Source organism: Armigeres subalbatus, chromosome 1 (assembly GCF_024139115.2).
Source record: "Armigeres subalbatus isolate Guangzhou_Male chromosome 1, GZ_Asu_2, whole genome shotgun sequence".
NCBI classification, from domain to species: domain Eukaryota; kingdom Metazoa; phylum Arthropoda; class Insecta; order Diptera; family Culicidae; genus Armigeres; species Armigeres subalbatus.
Window position 1 is genome coordinate 317,815,575 of NC_085139.1, and position 13,393 is coordinate 317,828,967.

Here is a 13,393-nt window from a genome sequence, read left to right on the forward strand (position 1 = left end):
AAGACTGACACATTCTTAGCACCCAGTGAAATCTTCGCGCAAGCTTCTGAATTTGGCTATGAGCTGTTAGTGGTTCAAAATGCATATTGTTGAGAAGAGTAACAAAGAAAATTCGACCCAAGACGAACTCCACATTTTTAAAAATTTAAGAATTTAAAGATTTGCAATTTTAAAAATTTAAAAATTTGAAATTTAAAAATTTAAAAATTTAAAAATTTAAAAATTTATAATTTTAAAAATTTAAAAATTGAAAAATTTAAAGATTTAAAGATTTAAAAATTTGAAGATTTAAAAATTTAAGAATTTAAAAATTTCAAAACTTCAAAATATAAAAATTTAAAATTTTCAAAATTAAAAAATTAAAATTTTCTAAAATTTAAAGATTAATTTTAAATTTAAAAATTTAAAAATTAATTTTTTTCTGAAAATTTGAAAATTTAACCTTCTTTTGTATGAAATGGTGGAAAATATCGATCTTATTTACAATAGCTAACAGAAACAATAGAAAAGATTGTTGCCAGAAAAAGTTACTTCCCGTTGACGAATTTCTACAGCAACTACCCATCGGCGACCTTTGCTCGGACCGACAGACGCCAAGCGATTATGCTTTGTGCTATGGAGTTCGTCTTGGGTCAAATTTCTTTTGTTACTCTTCTCAACAATACGCATTTTGAATCACTAACAGCTCATAGCCAAATTCAGAAGCTTGCGCGAAGATTTCACTGGGTGCTAAGAATGTGTCAGTCTTTCTGATGCTTCGGGAAAGCGGTTCGCTCTTTGCGGAATCCCGATCAAAATGGCTTTCGCGCGCCGGAAAGCAGCTTTCTTGTTTATAAAGGAATCCCATTAGCCCCGCATCTTCGTTAACCGTTATGAATGCACATCATATTTACACCCATTACAAATCACAAAGGGGCGGGGCCACCGGGCTTACTCAATAGAATACAGGAAAGCTGCTTTCTGGCGCGTGTGAGTTATTTTGATCGGGATTGCTTCACAAATTGCGTGTATCCCAAACATTTACCTGAAATTAATTCCAATTGAAAGAAGGCATCCGATCACCTCATTCTCATTGAGCCCCTTGAAGAGGTTTCCATCTTCCTTGGCCTCCCTTGGAAGAAGGCATCCGAGCCCCTTGAAGGGGGCACCCAAGCCTCCATTCCCCTTGGAAAAGGGTTTCCATCCCCCTTGGCTTTTAGGCACCCCTTGAGAGAGGGCACCCGAACTTCTTGAAGTGGGCATCCCAGCCCAGTGCAAAGGGCACCCAAGCCCTTTGAAGAGGATCCATCCGTCTTTGAGCCCCTTTGAAATGGTTTCCATCCCCCTTGGCTTTTAACCCCCCTCCCCTTGGAAGAAGATACCCGAGCCTAAGCCCCTTGGGGCGCCCAAACCCCTTGAAAGGGGACACCCGACCCCTTGAAGGGAGCTCCCAAGGACCTTGAAGGGGTTCCATCTTTCCATCCCTTGAAGGGCTCCCATGACTCTTAGAAAGGGAGATACACGAGCCCCTTAAAATGAGGGATACCTTTAAAAGGGGGCACCTGAGCCTCTTAAGAGGGAGCTCCCATGCTCCTTGAAAGGGAGTTTTCATGTCCCTTGAAAGGGGCTACTAGCCCCTTGAGAGGGAGCTCGCATCCCCTTGAGCAGTGTTGTAAAATGTCATTTGCATTCGTTTGTATAATTTTCCCAGAACTTGTTTCAGAAGGTAGCTATCAATTCATGTTGTATGACGAACTTATAGCGGTTAAATGGGCCTACAACTTTGTCTAACGAGACTTTGCTGTAAATATGTAATCTGGGGCGTGTGAGGCAAAATGTCATTCAAATGACATTATGTCAAATGACACGTGACATTTTGGAGAGTTTTCACCTCCAGCCTTTGATGTTATACTTAGAGCAATGTACCCTTGGACAAAATATAACCCTACTCAAGCGTTATGAGTACATTCAAAATTATGGAAGAAATTTTGCTTCTAAAGAAAGTTATGAGCAAATTAGTCAAATGACATGCAGATGACATTTTACAAGCCTGCCCTTGAGAGGGAGCTCCCATCCCCTTGAGTGGGAGCTCCCATGCCCCTTGAAAGGGAATTCCCCTTGGAAAAGGGTTTCCATCCGCCTTGGCTTTTAGGCACCCCTTGAGAGGGGGCACCCGAACTTCTTGAAGTGGGCATCCCAGCCTAGTGAAAGGGGCACCGACCCCTTGAAGGGGGCTCCCAAGGACCTTGAAGGGGTTCCATCTTTCCATCCTTTAAATTTTTCTATTTTTAAATTTTTAAAATTATAAATTTTTAAATTTTTAAATTTTTAATTTTTAAATTTTGAAATTTTTAAATTTTAAATTTTTAAATTTTTAAAATTGCAAATCTTTAAATTCTTAAATTTTTAAAAATTTTAATAGGGGAACAGACGGTTTTGGCAGCTTTTGTTCTATTATTGGCAGGGGGTTTTTGTCGACCGAATTTTATGAAATTTTAATGGCAAAGGGCAACGAATGTTTAGGCCAAATTTGAGCAAAATCAGTCATAAAAAACCCCCCTGACAATAAAAGAACAAAACCTGCCAAAGCCGTCATTCCTCCTGTTTTTAAATTTTTAAATTTTTAAATTTTTAAATTGTTAAATTTTTAAATTTTTAAATTTTCAAATTCATAAATCTACAAATTTTTGAATTTTTGGATTTTTAAATCTATAAATTTTTGAATTTTTAAATTTTTAAATTTTAAAAAATTTTAATTTTCAATTTTTAAAATTTATATATCTTAAAATTTTAAATTTTTGAAATTCCAAAATTTCAAACTTTTAAATTTTTAAATTTTTAAATCTTTAAAAATTTTAAAATTTTTAAATTTTTAAATTTTTAAATTTCAAAAATTTTATAATTTTTAAATTTTAAAATTTTTAAATTTGAAATTTAAACTTTTTTTAATTTAAAAATTTTAAAATTTTTGTGTTTTTTAATTTTTAAGTTTGAAAATCTTTAAATTTTTAAATATTTAAATTTAAAATTTTAAAATTTTTAATATCTTAAATTTTTAAATTTTTAAATGTTCATTTTATTTTTAAATTCTTAAATTTTTAAATTTTGAATTTTTTAAATTTTTAAATTTTTAAATTTTTAAATTTTTAAATTTTTAAATTTTTAAATTTTTAAATTTTTAAATTTTAAAGTTTTTGAATTTTTAAATTTTTAATTTTTAATTTTAAATTTTAAATTTTTAAATTTTTGAATGTTTAAATTTTTAAAATTTCTAATATTTTAAATTTTTCAATTTTCAAACTTTTATATTTTTATTTTGTTTTTAAATTTTTAAATTTTTAAATTTTTAATTTTTGAATTTTTTAATTTTTTAATTTTTTATTTCTTTTTTAATTTTTCAAATTTTTAGATTTTTAAATCTTTAAATTTTCAAATTTTTAAATTTTTAAATTTTTAAGTTTTTAAATTTTTAAATTTTTAAATTTTTAAATTTTTAAATTTTTAAATTTTAAAATTTTAAAATTTTAAAATTTTTAAATTTTTGAATTTTTAAATTTTAAAATTTTAAAATGTTTAAATTTTTAGATTTTTAAACTTTTAATTTTTTAATCTTAAATTTTTAAATTTTTAAATTTTTAAATTTTTAAATTTTTAAATTTTTAAATTTTTAAATTTTTAAATTTTTAAATTTTTAAATTTTTAAATTTTTAAATTTTTAAATTTTTAAATTTAAAAAAAAATTATTTTTTTTTAAATTTTTTAACTTTCAAATTTTTAAATTTGAAATTTTTACTTTTTTTAATTTAAAAATTTTAAAATTTTTGTGTTTTTTAATTTTTAAATTTTTAAATCTTTACATTTTTAAATATTTAAATTTCAAATTTTTAAAATTTTTAATATCTTAAATTTTTAAATTTTTAAATGGTCCTTTTTTTTTTAAATTCTTAAATTTTTAAATTTTGAATTTTTTAAATTTTTAAATTTTTAAATCTTTAAATTTTTAAATTTTTAAATTTTTCAAGTCTTTATATTTTTAAATTTTTAAGTTTTTGGTTTTTGATTTTGCTCAATTTACTAGAATTTGTCCAATTGTGACTTGGTCATCCATCCAAAAATTATAACTTCGAACAATTCGACGAAAGTCCAAAACAAGCAGTTATCGTCAAGTGTTTGTATTTGGGTTCGGTTTCGTAAGCACGGAGATTAATATGCGATACGCAGTGCTGCAGATGTTCTACCCTCGACGAACGATTGATTGATGTCAGTAACATTGAAGCGGAAAAAACACACACACGCGATAAGAGAGGGAACCCAACAAAAAAAGATTCATACCGGAGCAGACGACAGCTCAGTCGGTGCAGTTGCAGTGCTGCACTGTGAAATGCAGACGAGCGATAAAGGGCTTGCGATCGGTCCGGTTCGGTTCGGTTAGGTGTTCCTTCAGTCAGCGACCGAAACGAGGATCGGAAATTTGAAACCGCCGATGATTATCGGTGGATCATCACCGCCGGCCGTCGTCGTCAGCCTCGTAGAGGCTGAGAATGAGGAATAGGAGAGTGAAAGCCTTATCGGCTTATCTCGGATTCTCGGTCCAAACATTTCTTTCGAATGCTTTTCTTTACTCACCATGTTTGTTCTGTTTTTTTTTTCTTTCCTTTCGCAGGGAATTTCATGGATACATTCTAGATGAGAAATAATCAGCTAATGAGGTTTTGGGTTGCTCTTCGAGCGTATCTTTACTTCAAAATATCGATCCCCTTTCAGTTACAATTTGCATACTTTAGAACTTCGACTTTCGTTTTGCTTGGTTTAAATAACAAAAACAACAGCGATGGTGTAACCTAGAATACAAAATAGAAATAGGACAAACTAAGAATGACGGATAGAGATACGAATTCTGTTTTTATAACATGCTGATTCATTTCAGTGGTTAAATCTGCCTCTCCAAACAAATAAATTGGTAGTCACGATACCCGAATTATTATATAAGCCTGTTGGTTTCCTATGAAATCTATGTGCGTTTGTTTATTCCAGTTTATTTGTTTTGTTTCTTTTTATTAGTTATGTAAATAAATTAATTGGCAGGTACGTTACCAAAGAATGGCTTTTTTCTTATGCTTATTTATGCTTATGCTTTGTTTAAGGAATATTTTCAGTTTGACGAGCAAGACATGCTTTCATTAGGACAGCATAGATAACTTGTTTCAGGATTCAAATTTGTATCTGAGGGTATTTATAGCTTACGAGGCAGACGCTAGGAAACCTATTTCGCTCTAATGTTTTAGTGCGAATTTTGATGCTCATGTATCTGGTATTATTTTTCAAACTAATAGAAACCATGACAATAACTTTACATTTTAAGCAATCCAATTTATCAAGCAAATTTGTTCTGATTTGATTCTAAACATTCGTCTTCCAAAAATTGCAGTGACCAATTATTTCTACATTTCTAAATATTCGAATTCTTAGACAACTGGGCTTACACACTATAGAAAATAAGCGAGGCTTCGCCTTCATTCACTCTTGTCGGCTAATCACGATACGTTGCTATATGTATTTCTTTACAATAAATGCTTGTTCATAAACTTTATAGTTTTTTTTCCTATCTGCTAAAGCTACTCTAACTGGAGTTTCTTAGTTTTGTCTCAAATTTTGACTGAAGAATGTTTTTTTTTTACTTTTGATTGAGGATACAAAATGATGAAAACTTAGTAAATGAATTAAATACATGTTTCTGTGAAGGTGCTATAAAGTGATGGAATCTAAATGGAATCCAGTTTCAAGATTTCGCTCAACTTCCATAAATATGAGAATATTGGGCTTTCAAATTTCTAAGTAAAATATTTCTGAATTTCTTTCAAATTTTTAGTATAAATATTCCGAATTTCCAGAAATAAATTCCGAGGGAACTTTTGCGTACTTCCGGGTTTTTTTAATTCTCAGGAAATTTCCAAGAAAAAATCTTCTTCAGAACTTTCAAAGGATTTTTTCCCAATGTTATTCATTCGATATTTCAGCAGTATTTTTTCAAACTTCCCGAGAAAAATTCTTCCAAACTGGAATTCCAGGACAAATTGTCAGAACTTCCAAAATGAATTTCTCAATATATTCGAAGGAAATTCTTCCGAATTTCCTAAGGAGATTGTTTTGCATTTCTATAGCAAAATTCTTTAGAATTTGAAACAGAAATTTTTCCGAACTTCAGTAGAAAGTATAATGAGGTATCAAATAAATTATTATTCGAAACTTAAAAATGTGTGATGTGAATGTGATTGTAGACGCTGATCGTCTAAATTTTTTTCGAATCTCAGTAATCGATTATTTGCCTTCTTGTTGCCAGTAGCAATCGTGGCAAACGAAAATCGGGAACCATCAAAACAAAGATCTAGAACAGGGCTGCCCAACGTACGGCCCGCGGGCCGGATACGGCCCTCGGCTCTGTTTTTTGTGGCCCGCGGCGTGTAAGAAAAATAAACTCAGATTCGGCCTGCCAACTTTTCTAGCTGGCTCGAGAAGCTCTTCATTATTAAATACGTAAGTTTTAAATCAAAGCTCGTATTCGAGCTATATTTCACTTAATATGATATGATTGCATTGAGGATCCCAAGACATAAAAGGTTGATGTGGAACATCGCGTTTTCAATAAAGATTGGAACGAGTAGTTCACATTAAAGTTAAAAAAAGGAAGGCCGGTTTGCTTAATTTATTCAGAACGTTTTGCTATAATGAAGGAATAAAATCTGAATCCAAGCATTCTATGAAATATGATATTTGAAAAGGCTCAGGTAGGAAACAAAAGCTAGTAGAACTTCAAAAGTAGGGTGCTCAAGTGATGCTCAATAAATTTAAATCTCCATCCATTGATTCAAATTACTGATACAGTGGATTATAGAAATAACAAACTTTCTTCACTCGAGCAAATACGAAGGAAATGCAGTACGGGCCAGTTTTGCGGTTTTGATTTTGGTAAAACGGATGAAACCTTTTAAGGACGGAGAACTTGTTGAGGAAAGCATTTCTGGTGTTATTTACATCGTGTGTCCTGAGGAAATAGCATCCTTCGGTAGCATCAGGTTGTATGGAACGCGGTGAAGAGTACAAGCTCTCGCAGAAGATTAGAAAGCTACGTTACGTGAAAAGCCGTTTGCTTAATATTCTACTCTCTCGTAAACGCAGCCCCCATCAATTATAAATGATGGTGATGGAAATGTCGAATACGGGGACTTGCTTTATTATTGCGAAGTTCATTGACTAAGCCTTGGTACCATGCCGAAGGATTTTTTTTAAAGAAAATAGCACTATTTTTACAAGATACTGCTCGAGATGGATAATCCTGAATAGATGAGTGACTTGGCTTTTCTAGCAGATAAATATCGCCAAACATCTCAATAACTTGACCATAAAGCACTTTGGCACAGTGGGTTGCTGAAATCTGGTACATTTCTTTCATCCTGCTGAAAACAGTTCATGCAAATCTGTTCAAAATGCTGGTAAAGTTACGAAATTTCCATTTTTTCAACACCGTTTACCGATGTGAATAATTTACTTGAAATGTTTAAAATAGATCCCTAATGCAACGACGATAACAAAATAAACAAAAAATGTTGTTTGAAAGTTATAAAATCGTGTTTAGTTTTTTTTAATTAAAAAAACTGATAATTTTGAAAATATTCAAAAAGTCCAAATATTTTCTGGCCCGCCAACAAGTTTAAAATCTAAAATTTGGCCCGTGGCTTTAAAAGGTTGGGCAGGCCTGATCTAGAAGTATAGGCCACAAGGGCAGAGGCCACGCAGAGTTTATTCAATAAACTGAAGTACGAACGAGAAGACCCCGAAGAAGCAACTCCAGAACCATTATTTTTTCATTTTCGTTAATTTTTGTTGCAGGGAAGTTCAACACTTACAGGACAGGCCTGGTAGCGGGTCACTTTTTTTCGGGTCAGTCACTAAAAAGTCTCTTTTTTCGACCTCAAGTTACGAAAGTCACTTTTTCTCAGAAAAAGTCACTATTTCCAACTATTTTGAAACTATTGACTAGGTTTCGTTTTTGGAGCATCGTCGCGGAATGAAAAAACAAAATGTTGAAAAATGTTAAGCTTTATCCATCGGAGGATGCTTTATTCATGACGGACATAAAATGACGGATTAAGTAAAATCTGTCCACTTAGTAATTTTTGGCCCGAAAGCTTAGTGACTTCAAATTCACTCTGAATCTTGGTATTGTTATTAGATTTTTAACAACGATTAATTGAAGGGGCTTAATGTCACAGTGATGCAATTGTGTATAAAGCGATGCAAGCAGGATGGGCACAGGGGATTGAAAATCTCAATATTTTCCCAAGGCTAATAGCAGACCCTGCTAATTTCAAAACCTCTTTTAAAACTCTACAATACCTGTTGAGTATTCAGATTCACCTTTTCAATAAAAGTTTGATATTTTCATCTCAATCCTACACAATTTTAGATACATATCCTGTTGTTTCGGGGAAAGATTGTAAAACAGTGAAACTCTTTCGAATTATGTTGATTTGTCCATGAAACACCTTTATGAGAATTAAAGTAGGCTTCGGCTAAGCAAGACGGTTTATTTTTTTTTGCCTCTGTCATTTTTTTCGTTCTTTTCGAATTTTCGAAGTTTGTGAAAATTTTAATTTTCTGCGAACTTGATATTGAGTCAACCACCTCATATGATGATGTCAACTATCTGCAGCAGAAATTTCACCTGATCCAGCTCGACTCCCACCCCAGCGGTAACCCTGGACGTCTTCATCAACGATACTAGCACTGGACACAGTACAGTGAACCAACTATAGGCATGCCGTCTGTAGCGGAGAAGAGGATACTATTTCTGCCACCATCAATTTTTCAAGCTTTAGTTAGCAACGGTGGCTCTTCTCGACCTTCTACTCCCTGAGTAGTTAGTACGAATAAGGGCGTCCTTGTGAAGTCTTGCTGTACCTGTTATGATCAACTAGTACATCCCATTTCCTACACTTCTGAAGAAACCTTCCTTGCTGCAGAAGTGATTCCTTTTGTAGTACTAGTCTTCGTAACAAAAAGGGCACCATAACGGAGCATGCGATCTGATCAAATTATTCGTAGTACTACTTGTTCAACACCCCCGGCTGGGTGAGGGATAGAGGATGAAGCACACACACACATTTGTCCATGAAACACCTTTATGATGCCTTGCCTTCGACATAAGTATCATTACCACTGATTAATAAAGTTTCAATATCTTTAAACTGTTTTTAAAAGGGTGTTTTTATGATGCCTATATGTAATTACTATATGGGGCGATATGCACACCGCTCGGGGCAAAACGAGCAAATACCAGAAATTATAGAAAAAATGTGCTGAATTTATTTAGAAAGTGTGAGACATTTCTTGCACTTCTAGGGATTATGTCCCGAGCAGCACAAGTCAAGTGAATCTGATAGCAGCATCGTAATTGTGACTGTGAATTGTCTGGTTATATATAAGTTTCTGTGATCTATTATTATGTTTTACTTAAAAATGTCGTATTCCATGTTGATTTTTGGCCTCCGGCTCTACTACAATATATGTATTTGCATAAAGCTAATTTTCATGATTAAAATCCTCACCTTTGTTTTAAGTCATCCCTGATTCAGGTAGAAACTATTTCGATGATTTAAGGTTGTCCCTAATATAGTTGACAATACCGCCCCAAGCTGACATGTCTCCAAAGTTTTGTATCCCATCGATTATTATACTAAAAATCTTCTCGGACAATATCAATTAGTGCTGAAAAACGAGAAATTTTGGCTTCAAACCTCAAATTATGAAATCACGAAATAATAAGAAAATTCAAAATTCAACTAAACAATCTTAAAATCAATATTTCAAGGACACATTGACAGGATACATTATATAGAAGAAAAGAGAATATCAAGTAACATTGAAGGCATTCCTTTTAGCACTGGTTACTCTCAAACCGTTTCAAAATGAGGGGTATCCCTATCTTAATAGTGGTGGCCAACTTGTGCTTTTCTTATGGTGAGTTGGCATGTTTCATGTGTAGGCATAAGATCAGTTCATCCGATTTAGAATGGTCAAAGACAGGAGTGCTAGTTTCATCGGATGATTATCACCACAACCTAACCTGGAAAATGCTGTTCCTATTACTCATCTGCAGGCCAATGCCAGTCTCAAGTTGCTTGACCCCCATCTCCACCTCTCTTGTGGATGGGACCATTGAGTACACTTTCACTCCAGAGCAGGGTCCTGTCGCAGGGGGAATTAGGTAAAGACAAACCTTTACATTTTGCATCCAGAACCCTATCAAAATCGAAAGAAGGATGTTCAGTACCGGAAAAAGAAATGCTGGCTATATATTGGGCACTTCAAACTTTCAGAAACTATCTCTACGGAGCAAAATTCAAGGTAATTACCGATCATCAACCCCTCACCTTTGCGTTATCACCTAAAAACACGAATGCTAAATTAAAAAAAAATGGAAATCGTATCTTGAGGAACATGATTATGAGATCATGTATAAACCAGGTAAAACCAATGTAGTTGCCGACGCTCTAAGCAGAATGGTTTGTTCCATGACGGCAACTCAACACTCTGCTGAGAATAGCGATGATTTTTACATTGAGTCTACCGAGGCTCCTATTAACGGCTTTAAACATCAAGTTATTCTGAGGGAGGGCCCAACCAACACAAAGGTATCAAATCCATTTGCTAACTACACTAGAATCGAAATTACATTACCTGATATTAACGATGATTCTATTTCACAGGTACTAAAAACACATTTTGATCTTTCGAAAGTAAATGGATTGTCAACAACCGAGACACTGATGGGCAAAATTCAGGAAATTTATAAGAAGCATTTTGGTTCTAAGAGGTTGTTAAAAATCCGTTTCAGCCAAAAGATCCTCCAAGATGTGCAAGAGGAAGATGAACAATGGAACATCATCCGACAGGAGCACTACAGAGCACACCGTGGTGCCGAGGAAAACAAACAACAAATTTTGAGGAAGTTTTATTTTCCAAAACTTGCTCAAAAATTGAAGGATTTCGTGATGAATTGCAAAATTTGTCACGAGAATAAATATAATCGTAACCCTATTGACTTCCCTCTTCAGGCCACACCTATTCCAAATGCCCCTTTCAAAATCGCTCATATAGACATCCTATTCCTTGAAAGTGACCACTTCCTTACCTATATCGACAAGTTTTCTAAATTTGCGCAAATTAAACACATTGAGTCAAGAGCAGCAGTCGATATAGTCCCTGCCGTAAAGGAACTCCTTTTAAAATACAATCCCCCAGAAATAGTAGTCATGGATGGTGAAAAATCTTTCATGACCGGAGATTTGGTAAACTTTTACAACACACATCATATTGAACCATATGTTACCGCTACAGGACGGAGCGAAATGAATGGTGTTGTAGAACGTTTCCACTCTACAATCTTAGAAATCTACAGAATTACAAAACATGAAAATCCCGGAAAACCTGTCAATGACCTACTCCTTTTGTCACTCAATAAGTATAACTCCTCCATCCATAGTGCAACAAAATACACCCTCTTGAAATAATTCTTCCGTCCCTCGAACCCCAGAAATCATAGAAAACGTTTTAAGAACTTAACAGAAAAGCAGAAAAAGGATTTGAAATTCCATAACAAATCTAAGAAAGCTACGGAACTTGAATGTAACCAGGAAGTATACGAAAATGCAAGACAAAGAATAAAACACAAGCCACGGTTCAAGAAAAACAAAATTAAGCAAGTTAACAAAAGTACTGTAACTATGGATGATGGAAGAAAAGTTCATAAGAATGACATTAAGGTTAGGAAAATTTAATTTGTGTCTTTTCTTCTCTTCTTTTTGCAGAATGTTAATATTTTTGTGTCTAATGACAGAAGCAAGAGTGGATGTTAGAAGAATAGATCATTTACCGATTGTTATCTTTCATTCAGGATTAGCAAGAATTCAAATTACGTCCCATTACTATGTTCATCATTTCAATGTTACCTCTCTGAAAGCTCATGTCGACAGTCTTAGGAATCAATTTGATCAATTGAAAATCAACCAATTCACACCACTCACTTTACAAAAATTTGATGAAATTCATCAAACACTAAAAAACTTGGCCCCTTCTAGGAGACATAAGCGCTGGGATAGTCTAGGAACAGGTTGGAAGTTCATTGCAGGAAGTCCGGACGCAAACGACTTAAAAATAATAAACTCTTCCATTAACGAACTTGTTAGCAACAATAATCAACAGATTAGAATAAATAGGGCACTTAATTTGCAAATGAAGGAACTTGTTTACAAAACCATGGATGCAATAGAACTTTCGAATGCTAAATCATTAGAGATTTATTCACTAAATATTTTCTTAACTTAAAATATCTAGCGGAAAACTTAGAACAGATTGTTGATAGTATATCTTTAGCTAAAGCCGATTTTGAACGAAAAATACTAAGCCAGGATGAAATTGAAATATTGTACCAAGATTTATCCAAGCAAAATATTACACTTCACAATGTCTTGGAAGCACTAAACCTTGCAGATACAACGATCGCCACCAACAGCAAGGAGCTGACTTTACTGATAAAAACCCCCATCTTGGATACGAGGATTTCCAACAAGATTCACGTCTTCCCTGTCACTGCTAGTCACCAGCAAATCCATTTGACTAGAAGAAACTATTTGCATCATGAAACTGGTAGCTACATCGTGAATTCGTTAGAGGCAACTATATACAAAGTCCACCAAATAGAAGCGGACAAATCCAAATGTGTACCAAACCTTCTCTCGGGACAGCAAGCAAGCTGCAACTACACCATGAACCCACCTAAGGAGGAAGTCACATTTATAAATGACGAAAACATCATTTTGAACTCAAACAAAAACATATCCTTCGCAACAAATTGTGGAATCGGTAACCGTACGTTATCTGGCACATTTTTGATATCATTTCACGATTGCGAAGTAATCATCAACAACATCAGCTATTCTAATACCATACAGAATATAGCCGGAAGTCCAGCTGCCATTGGACGGTCTTGCAATACAAAAGCAATTTACAATAGCAAACCTCAGTCTGGAACATCTACATAGTTTGCATCTAGAGATGAGAAAGGAAATGGAGTACATTCGATTGAACAACACCAGCATCCAGTGGCCTTCGTGGCCCATTTTTGGAGGAATCCTCTCCTCCCTGCATGATAATCGGTATCGCAATTCTTTTGAAAATGTTCTCCAACAGATCAGCTACCTTGAAGATACAAGCATCTAACGCCACAATCAAACAGGAACCGATAGTGGATATTCAACCCAGGATCAAACCTACAACATTGATGGATGTGATTCAGACGGAGCCTCATCTCTCAGGAAGGGACGAGTTAGCAACGAAGCTACCCCAGCGGGGGTAG

The 13,393-nt window shown here is 34.1% G+C and overlaps 1 pseudogene; it reads left to right on the forward strand.

Annotated features, from left to right (window-relative positions):
* The first annotated feature begins 11,594 nt into the window (after window positions 1-11,594).
* Window positions 11,595-13,393, forward strand: LOC134207591 (uncharacterized; annotated as a pseudogene).